The sequence below is a fragment of the Canis lupus genome, chromosome 36 (assembly GCF_003254725.2).
Source record: "Canis lupus dingo isolate Sandy chromosome 36, ASM325472v2, whole genome shotgun sequence".
In the NCBI taxonomy this organism is placed as follows: Eukaryota; Metazoa; Chordata; class Mammalia; order Carnivora; family Canidae; genus Canis; species Canis lupus.
The window spans coordinates 19186621-19192620 of record NC_064278.1 but is presented as its reverse complement, the minus strand read 5'-3'; the positions used below and the strand labels follow the sequence as shown (position 1 = coordinate 19192620).

Sequence of the window (6000 nt, the reverse complement as noted above, 5' to 3'; positions counted from 1 at the left end):
AGGACTGGCCCCTCAGGTGGTGAGCGGACACCAGGCCCGTCCTCCCACTTGCGTCCCCACCGTCTTCGTCCAGTGAGTCCTGACTCTGCTCAGGACTCAGGCATCTGTGCACTTCAGGGAACTCTGCACACACACACACACACACACACACACACACACACACACACACACCAAAGCCATCGCTGTAATCCCAGGCCCTTTGGCAGCAGCGGCCTAATTTCTATTCAGTAATGTAAATTAGGGGAGGCCCCGGGAGAGTTGGGGAGGGCATCTGTACTCACTGGCTGGGGCTGCTGGATGGCCGAAACGACGACATTTATCATCTCATCAAAGTCCAAAATCAAGGTGGTGGGCAGGGCTGGGTCCTTGTGAGGGATGTGAGGAGGCGTCTGGGCCGGGCTTCTCTCCTCGCCTCAGAGGTGGCCGTCTTCATGTTCACATGTTCTCCCTGTGTCTTCACATGATCTTCCCTCAGCGCGTTTCTCCCTGTCCAGACTCCCCCCCCCCCTACAAGGGGGGTCATATTGAATTAGGTCCTATTGTAACCTGATTACCTCTCAAGACTGAACCTCCAAATAAGGTCACAGTCTGAGGTCCTGGGGGTTAGGACTCCAACACGGGAACTTTGAAGGGACACAGTTCCACCCATAACAGCGTTTCTTCCAGCCTTCGGACATCGTGGAGTCTTGTGCACCAGGCTGCCTTGTCGTTTTAATATGTCCCTTGGCAGGACCTGAAGCTTCTGTCCCTCTAACCCACAAGGGTGGGCTGATAACTGAGGGACGTCACCTTCATGCTGAGATCTCAGCTCAGCTTCCATGGCCCCACCGTGGGCCATCCTGACCCAAAACTACCCCCCTTTGGAACTCCTTGCTCAAACACCCTTCTCTTTGGCCTTAAGCTCTTACTCCTTCCTCCCTGCATATTTCCCATCAGCCCCTCCTCTCCTGCCTCCACTGTCTCTTCTGTCTAAGATGCCATGCCTGTCATTTCAATCACACTCTTTCCAAGATTTTTAAGCCCATGTTCTTGAACTTCTGCTGCCCTGCGTGGCAAAGCCCCAACTCTGCATTCTGATTGCCTGCTTGTCGCCCTGTGCTGACATCCAGCCTGGGGAGCACGACCAGGACTTCAGGACCACCAGTGTTTGCTGACCACCCGATGACATCCTTAATCCTTCTTCCCATAATTATGTAAGTAATTCCAGTCCTCTCCTTTTGTGAACAAAAGCCTTCCCCTGACTTCGTGTCTCTACTGTCACCCTACTACACCTCCCCTTCTTAATCAGACAACTTTAAAGGGCTTCCCTCCATGTGCCCCTCCAGTCCGGCCTTTACCGATGCCCTTCCACTGATTCTGTATTGCCAAGATTTCCAGCTGCCTTCGTGGTGCCACATCTAATGAACATTTTCCAGCCTTTATTACACTTGGGATATCGGGAGCATGCCATGCCACTGGCCATCGCTTCTTCTTAAGATATAATCTCTTCTTTTGACTTCTAGATCACTGTACTCTCCTTGTTTTTCCTCCACCTCTCTTAGACTTCTTGATAGGTTTTTAGTCTTATAATCCCCAAATGTCTCTTCCAGAACCTTTCTTCTTTTTCTACTCTAGACACTCTCCCTGAATGATCATTCCCACTCCTAATGGCTCCAGGTACATCTATACACTGATGATTCCGCATCTCTATCTCTAGCTCAATCTCTGACCTGAGCTCTAGACTCAGATTTTCAACTGCCTGATGAAGACCTCCACTTGGGCATTACCCAGGCACCCTAGAATTATGCTCATCAACTGAACCCATCGTCCTCCCTCATAAAGTCTGTTCTTCTCATTTCTCCTGTTTCAATAGGTGGCACCCCCTTGGCGTAATGACTCTAAAAGCAGATCAGTTAGGTTTGCAGCACAACCCCACTACCTTCTAGCTGGTAACCTTGGGCAAGTTACTTAACTTCTTTGTGTCTTGCTTCTCTAATTCCTAAAATATGAGTAATGATACTTCCTCCATGTGAAGATCGCGGTGAGTTTAAATGCACATAAAACACTATGAACCATTCCTGGCATATGCTGCATCCCAGGGTATTTTAGCTGTTGATACAATTGCCCACATAAGAGGCCTGGGACTCAATCTTCACGTCTACAGCTCATGCACTTGAATCTATTCATGAGGAGTGAAAGGGAGGGAGTTATCAATAAAAGTAAAAGTGACTGCATTTCCGCGGCCACTACCTTCATTCAAGCAGGAATCACCAGGGAAGCCCAGCTCCTGCACCATCAGGCCCAGCAACCCCGGGGAAGGTTCGCAGTACTGCCCTGTGGATATTTGGTGTCCCTGGGATCTGGGGGGAAGGAGCCCAAGTCTCCCAGAAGGGAGGAGTGGACAGCGAGCTCTAAGGTGGCCAGAGGAGACCAAGAAGAGAAACCGGTCCTGACTAGCTAGCTGGCGAGGTCACACATTAGCTCAGGGCCTTGCTGTCCCAGTGAATAATTTCTCCGTGGCCCCTTCATCGTTATGTTACTGCCCAAGAGTTCAAGTCGCAGGTGGCAGCATCTGGTTGTCTGGGCCCAGGGCCCCAGAGGCCTGTGCCAACTCCCAGGGCATGGAGTCCACTTCCGGTTCTGGAGTGGGAAGGAGGCCTTTCCCCACCAACGCTGGAGACGATGGAAGACTCACCCAACATAGAAAGATTGGGTGCTGGGTGGACAACGGAACTAACGAGCATCCGCAGCAGTGAAAGTGGTGCAATGGGAGCATCACAAACAAAACTGAGGGCGCCTGGGGGGCTCAGTGGTTGAGCGGCTGCCTTCGGCTCCGCCCGGGGGGTGATCCTGAGGCCCGGGGGTCGAGGCCCACATCGGGGTCCCCGGGGAGCCGGCCTGGAGGGGGGCCTGCTCCTCCCCCTGTGTCTCGGCCTCTCTCTGCGTGTCTCTCGGGAATAAATAAATAAAATCTTTTTTAAAAGAAAGACAGAAAACGGAGTGATTCCCGGAGCCCGAACTGCCTGGACCGCCTGCCTCCAGCTGACCGGTCTGGGAAATGCAGGGACGTCACTGGCGGGGGTGGGAACGGGCTGCGGGGCTGCGGGCAGGTAACCTCAGGTAACCCCGGGGAGCGCGGGAGCAAGTCGAGCTCGGGGGAGGGATCCGGGGGGGACCCGGGGAGCGCAGGGGGCGCAGGAGCAGGCGTGGGGGGGGGCGCTCCGGGTCCCTGCCCGGCCGGGCCGCGTCTGCGAGGCTGGAGCGGCGAGGGGGGGGAGGGGGGGAATCCGGAGCGGGGCGGGGGGGATGGGAGGGGGATCCGGGGCGGGGCGGGGGGAGGACCCGGGGGGGATGGGAGGGGGATCCGGGGCGGGGCGGGGGGGATGGGAGGGGGATCCGGGGCGGGGCGGGGCGGGGGGGGGGACCCGGGGGGGATGGGAGGGGGATCCGGGCCGGGGTGGGGGGGGACCCGGGGGGTGGCCCGTGCTCCCCGCCGCCTCCCGGCCCGCGCGCTCGGGGACTGGCGTGGGCAGCGGGGTCCACCGGCTCCTTCACCGCCTCCCGCCTCCCGGGGGGCCCTTCTGCGCTCCTGCCGGGTCCGCCCTGCCGCCTCCTGCCGCCGCCGCCCGCGGCACTGGGACAAGCCCAGCCCAACCCGCTCTCTTAGAAATAGTTTGATGCGGTTTCTTTAAAGATTTTATTTATTTACTTATCTATCTATCTATCCATCTATTCATCTATTTATCTATTTATTTATTATCCATCTATTTATCTATCTATCCATTTATTTATCTATTTACCATCTATCTATTTATCCATCCATTTATCTATCTATTCATCTATTTATCTATCCATCTTTATCTATTTATTTATCCATCTATTTATTTATCTATTTATCCATCTATTTATTTATCCATCTACTCATCTATTTATCTATTTATCCATCTATCCATCTATTTATCTATCCATCTATTTATCTATTTATCCATCTATTTATCTATTTATTTATCTATTTATCCATCTATCTATCTATCTATCGATCTATCTATCTATCTATCTACCTATTTATTTACTCATGAGAGACACAGAGAGAGAAGCAGAGAGATAGACGTGCAGGACCCAATCCCAGCACCCCGGGATTACACCCTGAGCTGAAAGCAGATGCTCAACCCCTGAACCGTCCAGGTGCCCCTGACTGTGATCTTAAAAAAAAGAAAAAAAAATTGAGGCTTGACTATATCAAGTAAAATAGATCTTAAGTGTAGAGCTTGGAGAGGTTTTATGGATTTACGTACTCGGGTAACCACCACCCAGGTCTAGATACGCTTGTGATTGGACTTGAGTGTGTGAGTCAATTGGAGCAAATTCCTCCCGATGTGGGGCTGGGGGGTGGGTGGGGAAGAGAAGCAGTGGTTCTCAAATGTTATCGAGCATCAGAATCAGCTGGAGGACTTGTTAAAACACGGATTGCTGGGCTTCACCCCAGAGTTTATGATTCAGTACATCTGGGGTGGGCTGAGAATTTGCAGGCCTAACAAGTTCCCAGGTGATGCTGAGCTTTCGTTTAGGGCCGCACTTCGAGAACTCCTGGGCTCAGGAATTGCCAGGACAAGTTAGGTAAGCTGCTTGGTATTTATACCCATACAAAGAAGAAAAGCCCATTAGCAGAACAGTTTTAATTAAAATGTTTCAGCCAGGTATTTGGCTGATGGTCTTTAGACTCTGGCCTTCTATTGTCTGTCCCAGAACTCTGATAATCCAGTCTGTTTCTCGCAAAGGGATCAACAAAGTTACAAGCGTAGATTGGATCAGTACAAGCTCAGAGAGCTCAAAAGGATCAGTAGGCTTTTAAAAACGAGAAGACCCATTTTACTCTTTTAGAGTCAGAGGAGGGGTATTTATAAATTGTTTTGAGATCCTCAGAGGATTAACCAGTCAGCACCTATTGTTAGGACACTTTAAACATTTTTAAAAGGAGCACTGTGACATAATAAGAAATATATATTTGGCTTTTGTCCCCACTTCCTGACACACAGCTTCTCAAACCCTCAGAATCTCTAGAGAGTTCCAAGTGTCTTTTGTATGCTCATGAGATGATTGGTATCTGGGGCAGAGTGGGGGCTAGATAGCTTCAGGATGGGTACTGGTTGACCGAGACATAATTGGAGGGTTGGGACTTTTTATCTCTACCAGTCCCCCCTGCCTCATCTGCCCACCTCTGAGATGGGGAAGGGACTGGAGATTGACTTTAATCACCAATGGCCAATGATTTCATCAATCATGCCTACATAATTAGACCTTCATAAAAAACCCCTAAACCATGGAGTTCAGAGAGTTGGCAGGTTGGTGAACACGTCAGGGCACTGGGAGGGTGGCCCTCCAGAGAGGGCATGGAAGCCCCTTCCCACATCTTTCCCTGTGCATCTCTTCTAGTTGGCTGTCTTGAGTTGCATCCTTTATGATAAACCAGTAATAGTGAAGTGCTTTTCTAGGTTCTGTGAGCCACTCTACCAAATTATCAAACCTGAGGAGGGGATCATTGGAACCCCCAACTGATAGCTGGTTGGTTGGTCAGAAGTAAAGGTGACCATCTCAGACTTTTGGCTGGGCAGTCCTATAAGGTCTGTGCTAACTCCTGGTAGTTAGCATCAGAACTGAGTTGTAGTACATCTAGATGTTGTCTAGAGATTTGGAAGATCAACTGATGATATGGAAAAAAGACCCCCCCACATTTGGTGTCAGAAGAGTTGCGAGTAAAAACAGCTCAAGCACATTTAATAAATGTAAAACTAACCACGTAAAATGTGCATTTTTCATTTTTATATTCAATTTCTGAATCTAGAAAGTTTTTTCATAACTTTCTTTCCAAATATTCCAGATTTTCCTTATAATGATTATATATTACTTTAATCAGAAAAATCAGAAAAAACATGCGCCAAAACCAAAACAAAATTTCCAGGAAAAGCAACAATAGAGGCCTGAGAAGTTTCAATTGTTGCCTCTATTTGGGTAAACAGCTAT

General features: G+C 50.1%; 1 protein-coding gene across 1 annotated transcript in view; it reads left to right on the top strand.

The window, feature by feature from the left end:
- The first annotated feature begins 2972 nt into the window (after positions 1 to 2972).
- Positions 2973 to 6000, top strand: part of CHN1 (chimerin 1) — a 224027-nt gene continuing 220999 nt past the window's right edge. Inside the window, exon 1 of the mRNA XM_035697138.2 lies at positions 2973 to 3099. The gene's annotated coding sequence lies outside the window, so the exon portion shown is untranslated. The remainder of the gene's footprint in view (positions 3100 to 6000) is intronic.